Source organism: Lactuca virosa, chromosome 8 (assembly GCF_052849685.1).
Source record: "Lactuca virosa cultivar CGN04683 chromosome 8, Lactuca_virosa_CGN04683_v6, whole genome shotgun sequence".
In the NCBI taxonomy this organism is placed as follows: Eukaryota; Viridiplantae; Streptophyta; class Magnoliopsida; order Asterales; family Asteraceae; genus Lactuca; species Lactuca virosa.
In genome coordinates this window covers 86,913,206-86,919,205 of record NC_136433.1, presented here as the reverse complement: position 1 = coordinate 86,919,205, position 6,000 = coordinate 86,913,206, and positions in this window count along the sequence as shown.

The window sequence follows — 6,000 nt, the reverse complement described above, 5'->3', positions numbered from 1 at the left end:
TCATCTAGCAGAGTATGGATGACAACCACAAACTATTCTAGACAGTCCAGTGGAACACTAGTAGGCTCGCAACCTGTAGGTGTTGTGAACGATGTGTTCACCGGTGTACTCTAAAAACCCATTGACATGTATCGCGGGTGGACTCTCGAAACGATACTGTCAAGAAACGAGATAAACCTTGGCGACTATGGATTTAGTGAATGTTGAGTAAACCCTGGCAATTATGGATTTAGTTCCTGTTGAGTAAACCCTGGCAACAATGGATTTCGTGCCTATTCCTTAGGATAACCGTTAGGAATAAATGAACGAGGAATAGCTGATTCTTAGGGTAGAATAAAGAAGATAATGGGGATGAGTAATTGGGTTGATTGTTTGATGTTTAAACATAATAATTATATTATTGTGGGTTGAAAACCCTATGTACTCACCAGGTTTCCCAACCTGACCCACTCAAGCTTATTTGTATCATAGGTGTCGATATGAAGTTACATTACACCGAGAGATTAAAGAGATGTAGATCACTGGTGTAAATGAATGTAAGTTATGTTTATACTTATGTTTCTGTATTGACGATGACATCCCAAATGTTTTAAAATGAATAAAAAATATGTTTCTTCGGGAATGCGTTGACAACGTATTTATCATGTTTTTCTGAAAACAAATTCCGCAACATTTTTATTTAAAGAGGTACTCTGATTTTAATAAAGCATAAACAAAATCGGTCTTTTCTGGCCGTGAAAATTAGAGATGCACACAAAAACCGGTTTCACTATTCAAAACCGGATCCAATCCGAAACCGGATTGGGTCAAAACCGGTTTTGACCAAACCGGATTGGATCGGATTTAAAACCGGATTTTCAATCGGATCCTAATCCTATATTCCAAATCGGATTTGATACTAGATCGTAAACCGGATTCGCTAAAAACCGGATCCAAATCCGCCCGAAAATCCGATTAAAACCCACTAAAATCGGTTTAAACCGGTTTCAAATCGGATTAGAATTGGATTCGGATTTTGGTTGGAACCGGATCGGATTTTGACCGGATTCGGATCGGATTTTCACTGGATTCGGATCGGATTTTGACCGGATCGGATTTTTGATGGCGTATGCGAAACCGGATCGGATCAGATTCGGGTTTTGTGCATCTCTAGTGAAAATGGGGATGTCACAAACTAAATATGATTTTGGTTTCTCCTAAACCTTCTATTGTATCTATAGGTTGAAAATTAAAGTTCTACATGGATGGGAACATATGCACCTTCGAATCTAGGTGACAAAATGTTTCGGTCTAATTCATGAAAATGATTATGAGGAAACACTTTCTTTGATAGGTTTTAAGGATCTAATAAAGATCAACATAGATATTGGTTGTGTTAATTACATTCTCAAATTCACAATAGGATTACGTTATCCCTCTACATATTTCGAATTGTGAGGAATGGGAAGGAATTGTTTAATCTTGCATGAGATATGTTTATCACATCTTGAAAGGGTTTGAACACATACACTATCCGAATAAAGTGCATAAGCTTAAGAAGCCTAATTAGAGGCTTGATGAAGCATTGTAAAATAGGAATCTACACTTCCATGAGAAAGTCAAATGGTATTGATTTCTAGAAGTCCAGTTGATATCCGAGTATATGTCAAAGCTAGTGGGAGCATAATTGTTATGTTGGTACTGCACTCATACTTCTTTTCAAGTCTAAAGATTTAGATTGTATACAACCTAGTAAAAGGCATACCATGTTGAAATGTTTCTACAACAGACATTCTATATATGGAAATATTATAGCAAGGAGTTAAACCAATATTCGACCCTTGTAATAATGAGTCGAGTCCCATATGCTTTGGATATAAGATCGATTAATATTCGATTATTCTTTTTTGTCAAATACTTTTAGCATTGTGTGAAAAAAGGATTATAATTGCACGTGTCTAAAGTTGTCAAACAACTGTGAAGATCGTTCTAAGGTTTTACCAAAGAATTGGTTGCTTATGGACAGTTGGAAGTATGATATTGTTTGGAAACGACCATAGTGGCACGTTTTGGATTGAGATGATTCTTGGTCATAATTGATGGTCATATGGGAATGTGGAAATGTTTCCATAATGGGTGATGTTTGCAAAGTCTACATATGAGTTGGAAAATTTAAAGAAAAGAAGTGTTCAAGGAATGTACCTTGAATTTGATACTTCATAACCATGGAATTGTTCTGAATAACAAGTTCCAGTGGAACATTTTGTAATGTCGAAGGGTCGGTCGCTGTGAATTGAGAACCTTGACATCATAGAAAGACAACACATGTAGAGATGACATTCCACTACATCTTAGATAGTGACAAGAATTTGGAATCGTGAATTGAGCGTCATTGGAGTAACGTCCAATCGATCTGTTCACAAAGGAAGGACCATCGAGAGGCATATTATGCATGTTCATGACATGGCATGACTGATGTTATCTAATTCAAGAGGTTAGTTGGTTACTCGAAACATTATACAATAAAAATTCATCATTTTTATGGTGATTAAATAAATGGATTTATTTATGATTAATGGGTATGATACTGTAACGTCCCAAAATTTATAACCAAAAATTTCATTTTTGTATTAATAAAACCATCAACCAAACATGTTTATAAAAATCATAAAGGAAAATCAGAGTATATCAAAAATCATCTAAAAATATATCAGAGTCAAATAAGGCGGAAAACCATTGCATATGAGATGCGATCATCCCGAACTCTTCACTTTCGAACCGGAAGTACCTGAAACATAAACTGAAAACCGTAAGCACAAAGCTTAGGAGTTCCCCAAAATACACCATACCATACATATACGCCAGCTCAAGGCTCTACCGAGTCTATTTCACCTCCTGGTATATTTCACCACCGCGTCTATTTCAACTCAAATTTCAACTCAAGGTTGTACCGAGTCTATTTCACCTCCGACTCTATTTCACCCCTGAGTCAATTTCAGCTCAATCGGTATTTTTCAACCATACGAGTCTATTACACCCTCGGGTCTATTTCACCCCACATACATATAGCAAACATGTATACATAAATACAACAAGATTCACAAAGACAACAAACACAGACAACCCTAGTATCTTACAGTATAGTGAGCAAACTCACCTCGATCCAGTGATAAACAAATAGATGCTCGAGCTGGTGAACTTGAGAATCCCCACACTAATCAATTAAATAATACCCTAATTAATAATTAGGTCATAAGCCATAAGTGGGAATCTAATTCCTTAAAACTGACTCTTAGGGTAAAAGGCCATTTTCCCCTTCCCTTAACCTTAAACTACTACTCAAAATACCTAAAATACCCTTAGGTCAAACTTGGTCAAAGTCAACGGTGAAAAGTAAAAGTCAAGGTCAACCTAGCTAGTTGCCACGTCGTGGCCCTCCTTGGCCATGTTGTGGCTACAAACCGACAAAACAGGCGGGTCTTGACCCAGTCGCCACGCCGTGGCAACCTGAGCCACGCCGTGGTGATGAGTCTAGACAACTTAAACAATTAAGTCATTTCCTTCAACTACAAGAGCTCCAAAGCTCAGATTTGGTCCTTCCCAAGGTCTTGATGGATAAGTTTTCCAAATTTATCCCTCAAAACCCCTCAATAAGACAAAATCCCACACCCTAACCACTAATGGTAACTTAATGCATCAAGACTCTCATTAAGTACCTAATCCTTAAAGTTGCACCTCCAAATTTTCTAGAAGGGTTACATCCTCCCAAGAGACCTTAAAAATCATGGCTTTATGGTCTTTCAAGACCAATGCATGCCTTTTCCATTTTAGGTCAAAAATAGGGTTTAATGACCAAAACCCCATGCATGACATCAAAACTCGATTATAACCCAGATCCAGGACACTAAATATTCTATTTGACTTGGAGATTCATAAACTTCCAAAAATTATGAGATCCCACTACTTAAATCCATTAAAACATGGAAAAGGGGGAAAAATCAAAAGATCTAGTAACATGGAAAGAAAATGTTGGATCTTGGACACTCACCAAGGTCCATGAGATATGATAGCTGAAGAAATGATGCTTTCCAAGTGACCACCACACCAAGAGCTTCCTTCTCCTTAAAAAAGCATTAAGAATGAGCTCACAACTTTAATGGAGGCTAGGGTTACGATTTATGAGGTTGAGAGGACGATGGAGGCTGAAACCCTAGCCTTAATGTTGTTTATATTGGGCCCAATGCTCGGAATTAGTGTTTTCACTAAAACACCTGCCACGTCGTGGCAGCCGAAAACCACGTCGTGTCGGGTCATTTAAGTCTCACGATCCAAAATGTTTTGCCACGTTGTGGTGATGCTCCACCATGCCGTGATCACTGAAATTAAAGTTAATGCATAAAGAGTTGATTTTTACCTGGACTGGATGTTACATAATTAAACTGGGATTTTCCGCAACACAATAACTTAAAGCATAAAGAAAAAGTGTCAAGATCCCGATCTTTCTTGACTATTCTAGATCATTCCTACATGATCTATATATTTACAAGGGTCTAAAATATTCCATACTATTCTACGATGTCCTAGAGATGTCTAGGACGTTCTTGTGTTATCCAAGTCATTCCTGCATGATGTAGCGTTTTCTAGATCGCTCCAAAGTCTTCTTAGTTGTTATAACTTCGTCTAGCATCTTACTAACTATTCTGGTCGTTCGATCTTGTTCCAGGGACTTTTATAATTTTCTAGCATCTTTGAGGGTCTCGTAGTGTGTTCTTGCTTTCTCCGAAGACTCATTGAGTATTCTTGATCATTCCACGGTTCTTTAGACGGTCCTAGAAACTTCCGAAAACTTGGTTCGTGACATATGAGAGGCTTCCAAAACCCTTCTGGAACCTCGTAGAAATCGTCCAAGCTATGAGGGTTCTAGAATTAGCTCATTTGTTCAATAATTGAACAATTGCAGTTCAACCGTTACACATTTTATTAATTATAATTAATCCAAAATTAATTTCCAATTAATTCTGGTTAATTCTAAATTAATTCTGAACATTTTCTAATTAATTTAATAATCAAATAATAAATTAACAAATTATTTCCTCCCTCTCCTAAAATTGTTTCTAGTTATTTATAATTCTTAAGGGCAACCCAAAAAGGACTTTGCTTTTATTTCATAAGGTTATACCGATTTAGTTATGACTTTAGACACCTAGTCCAACAAGAAAGTCTTGATCGAGGGACCCAAACCGCATACAAACCAATGGATTTTATCCATCTCTGCAACAGGGTGACCAATAGCGGATAACTGACCACAAAAAATTTTAAACTTTTGTCCAAAACCAGAGACTGTGGAGGCACCTTTGGTAAGCCGACGAAGACTGTCACGAAGGGACTAAATGCGTTCAAATGATGAACTGATGTAGGCCGATTCTAGGCTAGCCAAATATCTCGAGTAATAGTAAACCCAAGAGACTCGGTAGCAGCCTCCTCTGTGAGGGAGGCATTGAGAAGCATGAATCGTCGTTGATCATTTTCTTACTAGGAGTAGGTTTGGTTTTTCTACTCAATGGAATTTTTAAATGGAGGAGATGTTTTCTCTTTGTTGAGAATGCTAGGTTGTTTAGAAGAGGACATGGCATGTGTCTATATTGAAAAAGTTTGTAAGTTTTTTCGCATTATTTTCTGGGCAAGTTTTTGGAAATAGCAACCTACTTTACTTTGTTTAGGTAATATAGTAATTTTTACCCATTATAGCAATCGAATTTCATTTCCTTACATATAATAGCAGTGTATTTACATTTCCCCACTAATGATAGCAATATCTAACAAAGTACAATGCCCATCTTGGTAACGAAACGTAAGTACGTTGCTATTGTGTTTAAAACAAAGTACATTGCTATTATCGGTAAAGAAATGTAAATATGCTTTTGTTATGGGTAAAAAGCAAAGTACATGTCTTTGTATTTTACAGTTTTAGAGACTTGTAAAAAAGAGAAAACAGAGAAGTTATCGAATTCAAACATGTTG